Source organism: Orcinus orca, chromosome 1 (assembly GCF_937001465.1).
Source record: "Orcinus orca chromosome 1, mOrcOrc1.1, whole genome shotgun sequence".
NCBI classification, from domain to species: Eukaryota; Metazoa; Chordata; class Mammalia; order Artiodactyla; family Delphinidae; genus Orcinus; species Orcinus orca.
In genome coordinates this window covers 179,418,398-179,438,576 of record NC_064559.1, presented here as the reverse complement: position 1 = coordinate 179,438,576, position 20,179 = coordinate 179,418,398, and the positions used below count along the sequence as shown (strand labels likewise).

Here is a 20,179-nt window from a genome sequence, read left to right as displayed (position 1 = left end):
ATGTTGGAAGAATCAGATGAGTGTGTAATCTGAAAGCATTTAGGTAGTCTGTAACGATCCCAGGTCCGGTCATCCACAGTATCATCAAAGTGATTTTCCTATAACGTCTAAGAGATCCTCTTTGTAGTCTACTCCAAACTCTCACAGATTCCCTTTGTCTACAGGGTGACATTTAAACTCCTAAGGATGGTGTATAGATCTTTTGGATGATCCAATCCTTGCCTACCCTCTCACTTCATCTTTTGTTTTTTTCAAAGTTACTTCATCTTTATTAATATTCTTTTTCCTTCTAGTACTTGCCTATCCTCAAAATTTTTCACTAAACCCCAGGTTGCCACCTCAAATGTGAACAGATTCACTTCATCTTTAGTCACCCCTTCTCAACCTTAATACCATAGTAGCACTCAACTTATATACGTAGTCCCAAACATTGCATATGCTGATACCTTCCATCTGGAATGCCCTCTCCTCCAGTGCTTCAGTCCACCTGATAAACTTCCATGCATCCTTTAAACCTAATTCATATATTACCTCTTCTTAGAAGCCTTCCTCATACTCTCATACATAATCATTCTCTCTTCCTTGGAGTGTACACATTTATATTATAGCCCTACACTGTATTACAATTTATTTATTTGTCTAATATTATTTGTCTGCTAAATTATGAGCCTTGATGGGCGGGTTCTTCATGTTTATTTCTTTATCCTCTGTATCTAGCACATGGTGAGTGAGTGCTAAATAAATACTGAATAGCTAAAATGAAATGAAAGGCATTGTTATTATATCTCCATTTTCCCCACAGCAACTAGCACAGAATTAAGCATAGACCAGCATTTAGTAAATAAATAATTAATCTCTGCTTGCTGTCATTTCTTACCATTATTATTATCCAATCCTAATTCAGGGTGGGGGATGAGAAAGGGTGTATGCTAAAGAAAATGTAAATTGACTGCTAGTCAAACACCCAAGTCAATCTGCTAGACCTTTTTTTATGAATAACTTAATTCTCACAATAAACCTATGATACAGGTATTATTACTCCCATTTTATAAGAAAATAAGCTAAGGTACAAAGAATTTAACTTCTCTGAAGTCAAACAGCAAACAGTCAATGTACACTTTCTGGGGTTTCATATACTCTCATATATACTTTCATATACTCTTACCTCATTTGGCCCTCACAATCTTGTGAGGTGCAAAGGGCTAATATTAGTATCCCTTCATTACAAATGAAGAAAACAAGATTTAGAGAGTTTAAATGACTGATAAAGTTTACAAAGCTAGTAATCACTAGGTCTAGGATTAGAATATCTAGGTCATGTGACTCCAAATCTTGTACTTTTTCCATAGGCCAAACAGTCTCACCACAGGAGGTCACTTATAGGTCACTCATAAAACTGCAAGAACAGACAAAGTCAATTAGATAAAACAAAACAAGGGTGCTATTTAAAGGATCAGATTTCTAAATTTTCAATCAAACCAATTTCAAGGCTAATCCAGTTTTAACCTCCTTCTCTATATACCCTATACACACAGAGCTTCAATGTAGGAGGATCATTACTTGTATTTTTCTAGGACCAATATTTCAAACTTTTATTATATATGTCATACTCAACACCCAAGGATAGGTCCCCTAGTGAAGAGAAAATCACACAGCTTGTCCAAGACCAAATAAGAAGCTTCTATGTCTGAAATATGCACCAAATATTGATGACTTTCCCAATTTACCCAGTCAATATTTATTGACTATGTGCTGGTCCCTGGGCTAGGGATATAAGGATGGCTAGGACTTGAACAATATTAATCTATATGGAGATAGATAAGCAAATACATTATAACAGAATGTAATATGTAGTTATTAAAGGTATGTTAAAGGCGGAGACCAATTCTGTCTAAATGAAATGAAAAGGCTTCACAGAGGAGGTGACTTTTGAAGCAAAATTTAGGGCACGCATCTTATTCCAGACAGAGAAGGAAGTTTAGGAAATTCTAATTAAGTAGAGGGAAGTATAAAAGTATAATACTAAGTAGTAAAAGGGCTTGTGTGATGTTCTGTGGAAAACGATAAATGATTCAAGCATAGGAATACACATCAGGAAGCAGTGACTGAAACAGAAAACTAGGTTAGAATCAGATAAAGATCAACGAACATATTCTGCGGATTAGAGGTTTTCAAACCTTTTTTAAAGAACTATCTTCAGGGACTTCCCTGGTGGCGCAGTGGTTAAGAATCCATCTGCCAATGCAGGGGACACGGGTTCGAGCCCTGGTCTGGGAAGATCCCACATGCCACGGAGCAACTAAGCCCGTGCACCACAACTACTGAGCCTGCGCTCTAGAGCCTGCGAGCCACAACTACTGAAGCCCACGTGCCTAGAGCCCATGCTCTGCAACAAGAGAATCCACGCAATGAGAAGCCCGCGCGCCGCAACTCATCGCAATTAGAGAAAGCCCGTGCGCAGCAACGAAGACCCAACGCAGCCAAAAAAAAAAAAAAACTATCTTCAAACACATTTTTATGCAAAACATAACAATAATAATTACAGAGCTTATGTGGTAGGACAGTAAGGAAGCAGAGTTTATACATTCTGCCTCACCTTGAGACCCCCTCCCTGGTGTTCCTTCATAGAGATCTAAAGCAGTTTAGTACTCTATGTACAGTTCTCATCAGCAAATGGTTACCAGCTTGCAATAAGTACAGAAATTGAGAGTAATCACTTAGAAACTCTGTATTATAATTTAAAAGAATAGCTTTATATTGTTAAACCTAATAAAATGTTGTGGTTTATACTTAGATTTTTTTTTAAATTTCAGGTTTCTAACAATTCATTTTTATTACATTTATAAGATTATTAGTCTAAAATGAATGAAAAATACTCCCCCTTCAACATGCATAGTTTAAGAAGCACTGCCCTAAAGGTTTCACAACAGACCAGATTTGTAATTTAGAAAGTCAAAAAAATAACTAGTGGCTGTTTAAAAGGGGAAGACAAATTGGCAAATACAAAGGATAAATAATATGAAAAAATAGAAGATTTAAGATGATATAAGGATTACTTGTGTAAATGTTAAGCATCTGGCAAACAATGAATAAGGATTTTCAAGTTCATAGAAAAGGGACATTTCTTCAAGTCAAGTAAGGCTCGCATAAGTAGTAGATTTTTATAGAAAGACCTTAAGCCATCAATCTCCAGAACTAAATTCATTAAGTCAACAAATTTTAATATTATTATATATGTAACATTATTTACTGAAACACCTACTACATACTTGGTGCCAGGGATACAATGTTGAACATAGGACATGGTGTTGATGGTGGGTGATTAAGCAGTTTGTGGGTGTTCAATGTCATGAACATCATGACAGACATTACTCAGCCAAAAAAACATAAATAGATGCTTCATTTAAAACTATTATAAGTACTACAAAGGAAAGTCACATAGTATTATGAAATCATGTAACATAGAGATTAAATAGATTCTGGGAGATAAAGGAAGGATTCCCTGAAGAAGTTATGTCTTAGTTGAAATCCAAAGAATGAGCAGAAAGTAACCAGGCAAAGAAGGGGAAAGAACATTCTAGGCAGAGAGAACAGGCATGTAAGGGGGATGGGGCATGAATAGCCCACAAAACAGAAAAAAAGCAAGTATGACTGATGCACAGAAAGCAAGGAGAAAAGTGACAAGAGGTCAAAAAGGTAGATGGGCTAGTTCATTAAAAGTTCTATAAGCAACAACACAGATGAATCTTGAGGACGTTATGCTCAGTGAAATAAACCAGTCACAAAAGGAAAAATACTGTGTGATTCCACTCATTTGAGAAACTTGGAGTAGTCAAAATCAGAGACAGAAAGAACGGTGGGGCAGGGGCTGAAGAGAGGGAGGAATGGGGAGTTACTGTTTAATGGGTACAGGGTTTCAGTTTAGCAAGATGAAAAGAGGTTGTGGAGATGGATGGTGCCGATGGTTGCACAACAATGTGAATGTACATAATGCCACTAAATTGTACACTTAAACATGGTTAAAACTGTAAATTTTATGTTATGTTAACCAGAGTCGGCTTCTATTGCTTCTATCCAAAGACGCTTATGAGACAGAAATTGGTACGTGGAAGAGGGGTGGTATAAATGAGTCCCTAAGATGTAGAATTGACTGGATCAAGGTTGGGAACAGCACAGTGCAGACCTCTGTCTCATGCTGAGGTTGGCCATCCTTATGCAGTAGGAGACGGCTTATCAAACTGTGGTCTTCTACCAGGACTCACCACTACCGAGGCACACTGCAAAAACAAGATGTGGTAGGGAAAACACAGGATGTATTGGCTATGCAGACAGACTTCAATCAGTTCCTATAAAAAACAAACTGCTTAATATGAAATAGGGGAGATATTAAAAATATTTATAACCTGTCAGATCATACCAGTGCATAATGGAGAGTATCAGTCTTGAGTTAAACTGGTCAATCTGAAAGTATTTGGAAGAAAATATCACTTTTGTAAAAAAAAAAAAAAAAGAAAAAGATTCCTTCTGCCTAGAGCCTGCACACGAGCCTTGCTGAGTTCGGAAACTACCCGGGGCTAAAATAAAAATGGTACAAACAAAGGCAGAAAGGTAGGACCTACAGCTATGAAAAAATAAGAGAGTTCCCTTGAATCCCCTAGGGTCCCCCCAAGCACCTCTGTTATGCATTCCTTGCCTGATAAAGCTAGGATACAATCCAGAAGCAAGGATCAGATTAATACCTTCCTTCCCTAGGCCCTGTTTCAAAATAAGTGAGGCAATAAATTCCTTTTTTCCCCCTTTGTCTGTAATCCATTTATGTTCGATTTCTGCCCTTTACAATCAAAAAGTGTTAATACACTACCAATATTTTAAAATGCACTGCTTTTTTCAAAAGGATCACCAGGGCACTACCCCAAATCTACAGAAACGATCTCCAGGTCAGGGTATCTGTTATTTCTTTATAAGTGTTCCAGATGATCAGGTAAATTGGGGAAATACTAGCTTAGACTAAAGTTTAACACTCAACAAAAGTCTAGTTGTCTCCTCCTACACTGTATCAAACAATAGTTGTTATTTCCCAGTAACACAGAAGAAGGCTATTATAACAATATTTATTTAGAACATACTATGAGCCCACCACTGTACCAGAATCCACCATGGTATACTGGGGGCACTAAAAGTTTAAGGTGTTGCCTTGCCTTCCAGAATCTTGTGTTCTTTAATCTGTAGAAAAGACAAGACCTACAAATACATCGGGGACTGCTGAACCTGTCCGATCAACAGAATGATCTAAGGATCTTCTCGGTAGATTAGAGGTGGCAGACATGGGATTTAAACCCCTATCCATCAGACAACAAAGCTATTTCCAAAACGTGTTCAGTGCAAAATACAGTTCCTTCTCAATATAAGGTATAGGAGCACGCAAAGAAAAAATTAGGTATAATGAATACAGTCCATTAATTCAAATTTGGATATAACTAATATGTATTAAGCACTTATTATTTAAACATTTACTGTATTAAGCACCTAAATATAGGTTTTCACTAATAACTAATAATCAGAAACAAATTAGTTGATTGCCTGAACTGACATTTCTCTTTCAGATGATTAATTTAAATGCCATCATTAGGGAACTTAACATATTAAAAGAATAAAGAAGTCAATAAAAACATTACTTTTTACCAAATTCAACTAGCTGTTCTCAAGAAGGCAACTTTGACACCTAACTGTCAAGGTCAGCATAAAAAAATCTATTTATTGTTAAGGTAGTTAACAGAATTCAGCCAAAACAAGCAATCCTTGCTTATTCATTAAGTAAAGTTGCATTAATTAAGTGGAGGTGTTGTGGAAATAAGAGCGTTAAGAGTTGGGGAGTCTGGAGAGTAAGTTCTGGATCAATAAAGAAGCAAGAGAAGTGCTAGCTCTACTGGTTATCTGTTAGTATTATTTTCTAAGCTTTCTATAGAGACAGGACATCTAAATTCATTAAATAATTATTTACAGAATATATCCTTTGAAGATAAATTTCTGTGAGTGGTTTCCTTTACATGTAGGCACAACTATAACTGAGGAGGAAGATACACTTAGTAAAAGAACTGTAAACTCTGATTAAGGGATTTCTCAAGAAGTTTTTTCTTAAAACTAAGTCCAGGACTTTTAAATTGATCTCACTCCAAGAATCACACTAATCTTATAAAGCATTTTTAGAAAAAATAACTATCCAACTCACACTCATATACAGTGATAATAGGTATTAGCACCTTTTTATAGTGTCACACAAACAGATCAAATAAAATAACATTCCTATGTGAACTGAATCATTTTTGCTTACAAGCCAGCGTGGTAGGTACTTAGCCACAATCCCTCCAAATAAGTGTTCTGTGCTTTCAATTAACAAGCAATATTATGTAGTAAGAATTTTTTTTACATTTGTGTGAGTCCTTTCTGTTGACTAGCACTTGGCATATTTCTGTCATCTGTATGTATAAGACACTGAGATAGAAAAAATTTATATGGCACGCACCTAGCATACGCATGTAGCACATGCATCAATCAATAGACTGCAACTTGTTGGTCCCATCAAATGAGTCAACCAAACTGGGAACATTTTATGAAGAAATGTGTTTTAATTAAATTCCAAAGAAATAGCATATAAAATTATTTTAACTTTATTATTACTTAAAAAAATAAGCTTTTATTTTAGAACAATTTTAGATTTACAGGAAGCCTGCAAAGATAGTTCAGAGTTCCCGTATACTCTGCACAGTTTCCCCTATTATTAGCATCTTACATTAGCATGGTACATTCGTTATAATTAATGAACCAATACTGATACAATATTAATTGAAGTCCACACTTCATTTAGACTTTCTTAGTTTCCACTTAATATCCTTTTTCTGTTTCAGGATCCCATTACCCTTCCAAGGATAACACATTACATTTCGTAGTCATGTCTTCTTAGGCTCTTTTTGGCTGACTTTCCTTGCCTGATGACCTTGATAGTTTTGAGGAATACTGTTCAGGTATTTTTCAGAATGTCCCTCAATTGGGATTTGTCTAATGTTTTTCTCATGATTAGACTAGAGTTATAGGTTTTGGGGAGGAAGACCACAGAGGTAAAGTTATAATAACTTTTTATCCCAACTATCACCTGGATAGTAAGCTCACTGAGGGAAGGAATCTTATCTTATTCTCATCTTTGTATCCTTAGTACATAGCTGGCAAATATCTGTTGGTTAAGGAGGCAGTGGATATACACCAAGGGTTGAGGGGGTACAGAAACTTTGCTATTTATTTATTTAATTTTTGGGGCTGCATCGGGTCTTGGTTGCAGCACGTGGGATCTTCATTGCAGCATGTGCGATCTTTCGTTGTGGTGCATGGGTTTCTCTCTAGTTGCGGTGCATGGGCTCCAGAGTGTGTGGGCTCTGTAATTTGCGGCATGTGGGCTCAGCAGTTGTGGTGCACAGGCTTAGTTGCCCCACGGAATGTGGGATCTTAGTTCCCTGATCAGGAATTGAACCCGCGTCCCCTGCATTGGAAGGCGGATTCTTAACCACTGGACCGCCAGGGAAGTCCCTGCAATTTATTAAAATATGAGCACTAACCCTAACAAGGAAATTGTTCATAAGTTTGCTCAAACTAAAAATAAGAATGACTGATTCACTAAAGTGTTTCATTCTTCTATTCAGGGATCCTTCTAGTTTACCTATTGTGGTGGAACAGGGTATATTCAGCTAAAAAACAAGTTAATTCTTACAGGTAAACCTTGCCTCTTGTACTGATGAAGCCTCAGAGATATATAACACTGCCTGTGGGAAGTATACGTGGTAAAATGGAAAGATGCATTAGGGCTAAAGTCAGGATGGTCTGGGTTTGAAACCGAGTCCTATCACTAATAAACTGTATAATGTTGGCCAGATATCTTTGAGTCTCAGTTACTTTACATATACAATGGAGCTAATAATATTTATATGAGGGTGGGTGAGATCAACACATGTTTGCATTTTGCAGTGTGTCTGACAGACACTTAAGTTTAATCCCTTTCTAAGTATGGTTTGTTACACAGAATAGGTATGCTTTAAACACATTCTGGAATAAGGCAGGATATACATAAACAAACAAACACAGATGATGATGGTTGTTACTTTTACACTGGATGAATAAACTGTGAAACGATTCATGTGCAAGTATGTTTTTAGGTAGTTAACACTTGCCTGATATACAGCAGCCGCTCAAATGTTCGATGATTCTTCCATCAGATTTCTTGGACCCAGTGTCAAGAGAATCAATTCCAGTTTTCATGACCCTGGACAAACCATGTCCCTCCTTTAGGCATCATTTTCTTCACTGAATAGTTGACCTAATAGTCACAGAGCTTGAGAGTTGCAAGAAATCTTAGAGATCACCTACTGTCACCCCCTTGCCTAAATCATAAAGCCTGTGAGTGGCAGACTAGGACTTGAATGGGGACTCCTAACCACCAAGCCTTAATTCTTTCCACATACCATGGTACTTATAAGGTCTCTTTCACCTTTTCGTGTATGAAATATTGTAAATTGAACTACTGATCTTTAGAATATCACCTAATTCTGAAAATCCACTAATCAACATAGCTTAAGTTCTATCTTTATTAAAACCAGAAGATACAGAAGAATAAACAAAATTTTCAGTATTAATCCTAGTTTTAGAGAAACTATGATATAGACAGCAGAGGATGAAAATCCTTTCAACTGTGTTGATATATCAAATACTTAAATAGAGAGAGAATCTATTCCAAATAGTCTCCCTGACTCCATCTTCTTCATTATTAAATGGAATTATAATCATTCGTCCACAGAACTGGTGGACTGAATCACTACTATTCTGAGATACCCACATCTCTATTATCTTGGTATCCCTTACTGTAACTGAGAGCACAATGATTTTTTTTTTTAATCCAATGGTCTCTTTGTAGTATTCCTACTTTACCTCCATAGGGCCTTGCACACTGCAGACTATTCCTTTCTTTTTGAAACTTACCGCTGTTCCTTTGGCATTCAAAACACTGGTTTCTCCTGATTTTGCTTATAATGTAGTGATTCAGAGAATAGCTTACTGGCCAAGAGCAGAGACTCTGGACCTAGGTCGCTGGAGTTCAAATCCTGGTTCCACCATCTGCTAGTCCTGTGACCTTGGACAGGTTACTTAACTGTTATGTGCCTGTTTCCCCATCTGGGAGGATTACATGAGTTTACAGGTATATAAAATGCATAGTAAATGCTATACAGATATTTGCTGTTTTTGTTCTCCTCCTTAGTCTCTTCCTCTGCTACATTTCTGTGACCTCCACATATTCCACCTGGGGGATTCCATCCATGCAAAGGAGTCTTTACTTCTGTCTACCTGGAAGGCCTTCTTCTCTTCATTCTATCTAGTGAATTCCTTCCTAACCTTTAAGATCCAGTTTAAATGTCATTCTCTCTCTCTCTCTCTCTCTGAAGCTTTTCCAAAGACCATCTCTCTCCTTCTGCCTTGGTAGTCAATTGTTCCTGCCCTTGTGTTCCCATATTACTTTGAATATGTTTCAATGAGAGCCCATGTTACATTAGATTGAATGATGTTGAGCCATTTGAAGTTGCCTATTTTAGACCATTTCAGACCTGTAGAAAACAGTTACATGATTCATCCTAATAACATCTCTTTATATTTCTGCTGCTCCTTCCCTCCCTGCATTAAACTCATAACAAAAACTACATGCTATTATTCTTTAAAAATACATATATAATACAATGTTTCAGATATATAAAGAATAATGAATGGACACCCATATATCTACAGCCTAGTTGAAAAAATATTTACCAATACAAGTTAAGGCTCCTGCATGCTCTTCCCAGCAGTATTACTGGTCTTCTCTCCCCACCTTACCCTTCAGAGATCCCCACTATCCTTACTTTGATATTTATCATTACCATGCATTTATTTAAACATTTACTATGTAAGTATGCTTCCCTAAATAATACATGAATGTTGGGCTTTATACAATATAAATGTGTTCTGCCATCTGCTTTATTTACTTAACTTTTTACTTGTGAGATTCACCCAAGTTACTATATAGATCTAGTTCATTCATTTTCATTATTGTACGGGATTCCATTAGGTAAATATACTACAATATTTTCTTTCTTTTATAAATAGACATTTGGACTAGTTTGAACTTTCTGCTATAAAAATGTTGCATAACTATTTATACATGCATAGGAGAGTTTCTAAATGGTATCTGCCTAGGAGTGGAATTGCTGGATTGTAGGTTATGTGTGTTTTAGTTTTAACAGATATTGCTAAATTTTTCTTCACTATGGTTGTGCAATTTCTATTTCCATCAACAGTGTCCAAGAGCTCCCTTAACTCTACATTCCCAGCATTATTTGGTATTATCAGACTTCTTAATTTTTGCCAATCTAATAGGTATGAAATGACATCTCATTAGAACTTTAATTTTCCTACAGGAACTAATTACCAGCGAATGGCTAATAAACTTTTAGGTTGCCTCTTTTATACCTTGTCATTCTTCTATTGATTTGTCTTTTTCTAACCTATTTGTAGGAATCCCTAGTTAATACAGACAGTAATATTTAGCTGTTATATGTACCATAAATATATTCTTTAACTCTGTGGCCTATCTGTGCATTTTTAAAATTATGGCATTCACCTTGGTCACTGTACAGAGCTGGAAGACAGAGTGGTGGAAATCACTACCACGGAACAGAATAAAGAAAAAAGAATGAAGAAATGAGGACAGTTTAAGAGACCTCTGGGACAACGTCAAATGCACCAACATTTGCACCAGCATTATAGGAGTCCCAGGAGGAGAAAAGGGAGAGAAAGGGCCTGATAAAATATTTGAAGTGATAACAGCTGAAAACTTCCCTAACATGGGAAAGGAAACAGTCACCCAAGTCCAGGAAGCACAGAGTCCCATACAGAATTAACCCAAGGAGGAACACTCTGAGACACATAGTAATCAAATAGCTAAAATTAAAGACAAGGAGAAAATACTAAAACCAACAAGAGAAAAGCAACAAATAACATACAAGGCAATCCTCATAAGATTATCAGCTAATTTTTCAGCAGAAACTCTGTGGTTCAGAAGGGAGTGGCACAGTGTATTTAAAGTGATGAAAGGGAAAAACCTACAACCAAGAGTACTCTACTCAGCAAGGCTCTCATTCAGATTTGACAGAGAAATCAGAAGCTTTACAGACAAATAAAAACTAAAAAATTTCAGCACCACCAAACCAGCATTACAACAAATACTAAAGAAACTTCTCTAAGCAGAAAAGGCCACAACTAGAAACAATAAAATTATGAAAATGGGAAAGCTCACCGGCAAAGGTAAACATACAGGATAGGTAGGAAGTCGTCCACACACAAATATGATATCAAAACCAGTAACTGTGACAGGAGGGGAGTAAAAATGCAGGATATTTGAAATGCATTTGAAATTAAGAGATCAGCAACTTAAAACAATCATGTATACATACAGACTGCTATATTAAAACCTCATGGTAACCACAAATGAAAAATCTGTAATAGATATACACACAAAAAAGAAAGGAATCCAAACACAATGCTAAAGATAGTCATCAAATCACAAGAGAAGAGAACAAAAGAGGAAAGGAAGAAAAAAAAACTAAAAAAACAAACTAAAACAATTAAGAAAATGGCAATAAGAACATACACATCTATAACTACCTTAAATGTAAACAGATTAAATGTTCCAACCAAAAGACATAGACTGGCCAAATGGATACAAAAACAAGACCCATATATATGCTGTCTACAAGAGAACCACTTCAGACCTAGGGACACATAACAGGCTCAAAGTGAGGGGGTGGAAAAAGATATTCCATGTAAATGGAAATCAAAAGAAAGCTGGAGTAGCAATACTCATATCAGACAAATAGACTTTAATATAAAGACTGCTACAAGAGACAAAGAAGAACACTACATAATGATCAACAGATCAATCCAAGAAGAAGATATAACAATTGTAAATATATATGCACCCAACACAGGAGCACCTCAATATACTATAGAAGCAAATGTTAACAGACATAAAAGGAAAGTTGACAGTAATACAATAACAGTGGGGGACTTTAACACTACACTTACATCAATGGACAGATCATCCAGACAGAAAATCAATAAGGAAACACAGGACTTAAATGACACATTAGACCAGATGGACTTAATGGATATTTATAGAGCATTCCATCCAAAAGCAGCAGAATACAGATTCTTTTCAAGTGCACATGGAACATTCTCCAGAATAGATCACATGCTGGGCCACAAAGGAAGTCTCCGTAAATTTAAGAAAACTGAAATCATATCAAGCATCTTTTACAACTACAGCTCTATGAGATTAGAAATCAACTACAAGGAAAAAAATGCAAAAAACACAAACATGTGGAGGCTAAACAATATGCTACTAAACAACCAATGGATCACTGAAGAAACCAAAGAAGAAATCAAAAAATACCTAGAGACACATGAAAATGAAAACACGACAATCCAAAGCCTATGGGACATGGCCAAAGCAGTTCTAACAGGGAAGTTTAGAGTGATACAAGCTTACCTCAGGAAATAGGAAAATCTCAAATAAAGAACCTAACCTTACACCTAAAGCAACTAGAGAAAGAAGAACAAAACCCAAAGTTAGTAGAAGGAAAGAAATCATAAAAATCAGAGCAGAAATAGATGAAATAGAGATGAAGAAAACAAAAGAAAAGATCAATGAAACAAAAAGCTGGTTCTTTGAAATGATAAACAAAATTGATAAACCTTTAGCCAGACTCATCAAGAAAAACAGGGAGAGGGCCCAAACAATAAAATTAGGAATGAAAAAGGAGAAGTTACAAATGACACCACTGAAATACAAAGGACCATAAGAGACTACTACAGGAAACTATATGTCAATAAAATGGACAACCTAGAAGAAATGGACAAATTCTTAGAAAGATACAATCTCCCAAGACTGAACCAGTAAGAAATAGAAAATATGAACAGACCAGTTACAAGCATTGAAATTTAATCTGTGATTTAAAAACTCCCAAAAAACAAAAGTCCAGGACCAGATGGCTTCACAGGTGAATTCCATCTTTGTCACTGTACACAGCACAGTGTCTGTCAGTTAGCAGACATTAATAAATATTTGTTGAATGAATAAATGAAAAACTGAAAAAACACACATAAAGAAATTAGACAATGTTTTAAGCTCTTATTTTGGAATTGTGACCCTCTATGCCTATTAGGTTTTTTTTTTTTTTTTTTTTTTTTGCGGTACGTGGGCCTCTCACTGCTGCGGCCCCTCCCGCCACGGAGCATAGGCCCCAGACATGCAGGCCCTGCGGCCACGGCCCACAGGCCCAGCCGCTCCGTGGCACGCGGGATCCCCCCGGACCGGGGCACAAACTCGCGTCCCCCGCATTGTTAGGTGGACTCTCAACCACTGCGCCACCAGGGAAGCCCGCCTATTAGGTTTTATAAACTTTTATATTTAAAGAAATAAATTTAATTTAGCTTGGAGACTTTCCGGCAGTCCCTTGAGATAACTGGAGATAAGACAGAGCACCAAAAAATCAGGACTGGAAGTCCAAAATTTTAAATCACCTAAGACAAACAGTTGTCTGCTCTCTTCTTAAATATCTCCAAGAACAAGTATGCTGGCTCTCATGTTTTCTATTATACTTTGCAGAACATAATGACTAAAACAGCCTCTAGTTCCACCATGTTTGAATGCCCCAGAGGAAAGTCTACAAAAGTGAGTGTAAAGCAATTCTACTAAATAAGAAAACACTTAGAAATGTGCCCATAATACATCAATGAGCAATAGACATAGTGATTAAAATGAATATACAATATGTATATGCTTCAATTTTAAAAGCTAACAATGGTAACAACTATAGTAAATCAGAGGGGAAAATAATGCATCAGCCTTTATATAATTTAAAATGGAAGGAAATTAATATATTACAACTTACAACAGAACCAGCAGGAGGTTCAGACAGCCCAGAGTCTTAAAAAGGAAGTCATAGAAAGCAATGAGTCATTCTGGACAAAACACAGAATCTGTAGTAAGAAGACCTGGTTTTGAGTTGTCATTCTGACATTTACTAGCTATTTGGCATTGGGCACATCATTTAATCCACCTACACCTCAGTTCCTTATCAGTAAATAGAGTTTATAATGATCTGGCATCCTCTCTAACAGGGTTATTGTATGTTTCAAATTAAGTAGAAAAATGTGTGACATACTTCAATAACATGCAATTGTAATCACCTATCCTTCTTCATCTTCCCATCTCCCCAATGGCAGCAATCTGTATAACTGTGATGTTTTTTCCAGCAGGGCTCAGTAGAGCTAGTACAGGCAAGGAGAGAGAGATTAGTTCGGGATTTTGCCCAGACAGGGACAGAAGGACAAAAGAGCAAGGGAATAAAAGATAATGATAAGAGAGTGAATAAAATAGCAAGAGACTAAGAAAATTAAGCTGGATAGGGAAGGAAGTGAAGACAGGCCTTGGTGGGGTCAAAGAAAAGATCTAGTAGATCCTCAAAGGTCAGGCAGAAGAAGAAATTTTGAACAAATCTGCATGTCTTCATTCATAATTTCAGAGGTGGGCCATCTTTGCATGAGAACAAAGCTCATGGTGTGACTAGGGGAGCTGATTAGCTAAAATGATGATCACTTCAGTTGAAGAGGTCAATGTGTTGAAGAAACGATCATCCATGTGAGTACTGAAGCCACTCAGGGTAAGGCCAAAAATTGAGATGGAAAGGAAGACTGTGTGTGCTAAGTCCTAAATGATAGAGAAGATCTATTATATAAGAAGACAAGAGTGGTATAGCCCTTGTGCCAGAGAGCACAGGGATTTTAAGAAGGCAGAGAAGCAGCGGTCTGGAAATGTATGAAATAGTGGTGCATAAAAAATTACAGTCATCATTATCTCTCTCCTTTTGCAAGGAGTGGTCTGGGAGAATGAGCTGCACCCGTTCAGAAGGGCTAGATTAAGCGATCTTACTCTCCTGGCTTCCATTTAAGGCCAGAACACACATTAAAACATCCCATAAAATGGTTAACAGTGTAGAAAACAGGAGTTTCAGAGAACAAGTGGAAAGGTTTGAAAGGGAGCAAAATAGCAGGATTGGGAGAGAGGAAGAGGAAGCCAAGTCAGCACAGGAATAACAGTACAGAAGAAAGACATATGATTGGAGGAGCTGGGACAAAGGTAACAGAGGATAAGACTTGCTGGGTTTATATGGCCAAAGGTTATCAAAATAATTAGTTCTAGCAGTTCCCTGATAGCTAGGGAGTTAGCACTAAGGCCTTGACAATGGTTTGGTTAAATTCCCTCATTTACAGATTGCAGGGGGTGGGGGCAACATCTGAGTATCTAGTATGTACTTATTCACATTATGTAAAGTGTTAAGCCCTACACCCACACCTTTCCTCATTTTATAAATGAGGGAACTGAGGATCACAGAAGCAAAGTGACCAGCCCTGGGTTGTATTATTAATATTCAGTGACACTGAGGACCCAGGCTTATTTTTCAAATCTAAATCAGTATGGCAGTATAAGAAAGAATTTGAAATGAGAACATCTTTAGTCACTTTCTACCAGTGAGATCTTGTATGTTTTTTTAACTCCACTAAGCCTATCTACCAAACAAGGTTATTGCAAAAGATTAAGCTACAGCTACAAAATAAATCCTAGTAGTTATTTTTTTAACTGAAAGCTGGTCTACATAGGAACTTATTTTCAAATGTGAATTTACTTGGTTTATTTCAAACACAAATCCAAAGTGTCTAAATTAATGCCTATAGATTTTACAGATAGGAAACTGAGGTAGAAAGGGAGGATGTACAATCTATGGCTCCCTCGTATATCTAGAATCAAGTCCAAACTCCAAAGTTTCAGGTCTTTAATACTATGGCCCCAGCCCACCTCTCTAGTGGGCTTACTGACTTACACAAATACAATACTTGACCTCTGGCAACTATCAATTTTTAAAAACATATCCTATAATTTCCCCATTTTGGAGCTCCACCTAAATTATTTAATCTATTTAAATTTGTTCTCCAAGGCTCAAATAAAATTCATCTTGAGTGTAAAGCCTAACCTTGTTCCAACTGTTGAGAAATGATGGCTCCATCCTCTGAACTCCTATATCACTTTGCTTTACCTCCCTTAGAGTACTTATTGCCTTACAATTTAGGTAAGCATGAAAAAATTTCATTTCTGCCATCAGAGCTTAAGTCCCTTAAAGGTAGTTGGAAGAGAATTAACATTTACTTTGCATCTCTGAAGTGCCAATTGCTTCTCTAGTGTGTATACACACATACACACACACACACACACACACACACACACATTATTTCATGTAACCTCTGTGACACCCCATGAAGTAGAAATCTATTTTTTACACATAAGGACACTGAAAGTTACAGAGGTTAAACAATTTGCTTACAGTCCTAAGGCTAGCAAGTGACATAGCCTAGATTTGAATCCATCTTTCTAACCCAAAGCCTAGGCTCTTGCCACTATACTCTTCCCAGAAACCATGAGTATATCCTCACTACAGATTGTTTCCTATCTATCCACTGACCATCAGGGAAAAAAAACCTCCATGGACTTCATCATTAAGTATCAGCAGAAAGGATTTGATATAGGATATCTGCCCTCCTACTTTCCAAGAGTTAGAATAGATTCTTCAGAGCCAACAGAATGACTAATATGAGACCTGAATAAAGATGAAGAGATCAGAATCCTGCTTCTAGGAAGGAAAAGTCAAAAACCATTACTTCTCCATTCTTGTGTTTAAAAATTCCTCCTCCTCTGAGGTTTCTACCACCTGGCTGTATCACTCCTTACCCCTCCTCCTCATCTGTCATCTACCACCCTCCCGATTAATCCCCTATATTCACTGCACCTGGGTCACAATCCCTCTCTTCCCTGCATCCTAGCATCCTAAATCATTTCACTATCCATGCAGAAGACTCATTCAATACAATAGCCTCGCAGCTCCTTGTCATACTCAGCTTCACCCGACCTTCACCTCTGCTGTACTTCAGCAACTCACACACAGAGACCTAGCTGTCACCTAGAAGAGCTCCACATCAGACAATTTAACTCTAATATTCCACTTTCTGACCACAACCTTTTTTTTCTATCTTACTTCTACATTTGCTCATTGACCTAACTCAAGAAATCACAGAACCTCTAAGTCCCAAACTGAAATCATTATCCAGTGTTTCCTGTCTCAGTTAATGTCACCATCATCCCCCTAGTCACCCAAACCAAAAACATGAGCATCACCCTGGACTCCTCACCCTCTGATCTACACACGCAATCAATCATAAAGCCTCACAGATTCTCTCAACTTCATCCCTCTCTCCTCATCCCTATAACCACATTTAAAAAATGTTATTTAAGCATATCTATAAAAACCTTTCAGTGATAAAAAAAAAGTCACCTATTGAATTCATTTCAAGATACTTATGCATACAGGGTCTACCATGACATGGCCTTGGACTGTATTTCTGGCCTCACAACTTACCACTTACATCTTCATCGTTATTTCTTAGCAGTCCCAAACTGCTTGTGGTTTTCTAGGCAAGCCATTCCTTTTCTCACACTGATGCCTTTACTCAAGCTATTCTCTCTGTTTGAAGCACATTTTTTACTCATCTTTGCCTGACTTACTTCTACGTACCATTTAAGATTTGGGTCAGGTGTCATGTCTTCCTCAAGCCTTCCCTCAAGTCCCGGACTAGTCTAAGCACCCTCGCCTTGATGCAACCACAGCATCACAGGCATAGCTCTCACCTTTTATTCTGAGATGACCTATTTCAGCATCTAATTTACCAACTTCACAAGGACTGGAAATGTATCTTATTCATCTCTGTCTACCCAGCTAAACATAGTACATAGCATAGTGCCTGACACATAATAGACACATTAAGTATAGAGTAAATGTTAGAAGATGTTGAGATTACATTTTCAGTGGGATATTCACACCAGTGCTTTCTCACAGAGTTTTTTAGTATTTCCTACCATTAACTCCAAGTCCTTTGAAGGGAAGGAACCAGAGCTTTTCCTGAGTCTGCACAGTTCTGTAAAGAATGATGCTATACAAAGTTTTACCCAACAAACATAACAGAAATCAAAACTTGACGTGTGCTAGAAACTTCAAAACCACTGACCAAGTGAAAAAAATGAAGATATAAGAATAAAGATAAAGAACTAATTCTGACCGCTGTGTTGTCTATGTTATGTGCTTGTCTATGTTATAAAAACAGTGAAATTTTGCTTAGAATATAAACAGCGTCCTGGATACAAGAGCTTGGCACTTTATCTACAAGGTCATCACATCTCTGCTAAGCTTAAAAAATTACTAACCTGCAGGGTTGCTTAGGCAGGGGTTTAAGTTGTTGGTAAAGACACTACTTAAAAACTTAACCCCACAAACCAAGGCTCAGTGATAAAAAGGCAAGTAAAAAATAATGCTGGTATATGAGCAACAACAAAAAAATGTTCTTTTCATAGTAATTTTGGGCCTTGTGTTGGCAGTTAGAAAGAGAGCAAAGAGTTCAATGTAATAAAGCATTTCCCTCTCCAACTAAATATTAAATTGCAGTCTGGCATCAAACTAGGGATGCCAGACTCAATTCTTTCCCAGTGTAAAAAATAATAAGCTCTTCTATTTGCATGGTGCATTCCAATCGATATACATTTGCTCATTTGATAAAGTGTTTATAGACATTTTAAAAAATGAGGGAAACCCCCAAATTTTCCACAAAATAATAACTCTTTTAGTTGGTTTAAACAAACAGTACTAGATTTTTTTTTTTTTTAAGTTCAAAACACGGCACAGAAGTGAGAAACGGAATAGAGTACTTTATATTTAAGCAGGTCAATCCTTGGGGCCGAAAGAGCTTCTTGCAGAAACTTAATAGGTTTTGGGTTTCCTTGGGAAGAGATCGGTTTCCCATCACTGGAGGCGATGTTCAGACTTGTCAAATTATTAGGGTAGAATTTGGGATTTTCAAAGCTACTTTGGTATGGGATGAGGGAAAGGGACCCTGGATGACTTTTAAATTCCCTTCCAGTCTGGAGATGTTTTGGGGTTCACTTATCTCCAGGAAACCCCTTTTCATTCCTCCGGGGCTGGCCCACAGCTGTGCCCACGTGTCCAGCCGTCCTGGCCGCTGGCTCACCTCGGTGCCCAGCGGCTCCCGCCCCCGTCGGAGGTTGGAAACCTGCTTTCCGCGCCCGTTTCCGGCGGCACACGTGAGTTGTCTCGGCGCAGCTCCAGCCGCCGGAGCCAGCCCGGAGGACCGCTGCTGACAGCTCCCCGCCCTTCGCGCCCCCGACCCTCGGATGAGCCACGCTGTCCGCCGACCTCGGTCCTCGCCCGCCCCGAACCGGATCCGGCCGGCGAGGATCCACAGGCATCTCTCAGCTCTCCTGTCCGAGCCGACTGACAGCCCCTCCGACTCCCGGCCCTCGGCCCAAAGCCAACACTCTCGGGCCGACCCAGCCCCGCCGGCCAGAACAGAGAGACCGCCGTTCGGACCGCCCGCGATGCGGACCCTCCAGAGGTCCCCGTGTCCTTGAGTTTCCCTCGCGGGGCCCCCGGGGCGCCTCTACTGAGTCAGGGCCGCGGGCCGGACACTGGGCCCCGCTGGCCCGGCCGCGGAAGCAGAACGAGCCGCCGGAGCTCCGGGCCCAAGAACACGGCGGGGGACGGCCGCGCTCGGACCCCAGACAGGCCGACCGGCCGGGACACACAGACGGACAGTCGGGCCCGAGGGGCGGGGGCAGCGGCCGGGCCGGTCCTGGCGCCTCCTTCTCACCCGGGGCGGCCCCTGGCGGCCCAGCCCCTCAGGGCGCGGGCTTTCCGGGAGAGCGGAGGCGGCCGCCGAGGCGCTTACCTGCGGGCGCAGCGACGACGCGGAGCGGCTCACTCCCTGCCCGCCGCCATGTTTCCGCTGCGCAGCGAGCTAGGGAGGACGCGCGGAGGGGGCGGGCGGGGGCGGCTCCGGAGAGCAGCGGCTGCCGGCCGGCCGGCGGGCTGGCGCGCGGCTGGGGGCTCGACCGAGGCGGCGGCGGCGTTGGCTGAGGCGGGGGCGGGGCGCG

General features: G+C 39.0%; 1 protein-coding gene across 8 annotated transcripts in view; it reads right to left on the bottom strand.

The window, feature by feature from the left end:
- Nucleotides 1-20,108, bottom strand: part of SCMH1 (Scm polycomb group protein homolog 1) — a 200,415-nt gene extending 180,307 nt beyond the window's left edge. For 5 of the 8 annotated variants that reach the window (XM_033421987.2, XM_033421981.2, XM_033421989.2 and 2 more), the window contains exon 1: nucleotides 19,975-20,108. The gene's annotated coding sequence lies outside the window, so the exon portion shown is untranslated. The remainder of the gene's footprint in view (nucleotides 1-19,974) is intronic. The other 3 variants (XM_049706777.1, XM_049706790.1, XM_033421982.2) reach the window with 2 other exon arrangements.
- Nucleotides 20,109-20,179: the final 71 nt, after the last annotated feature.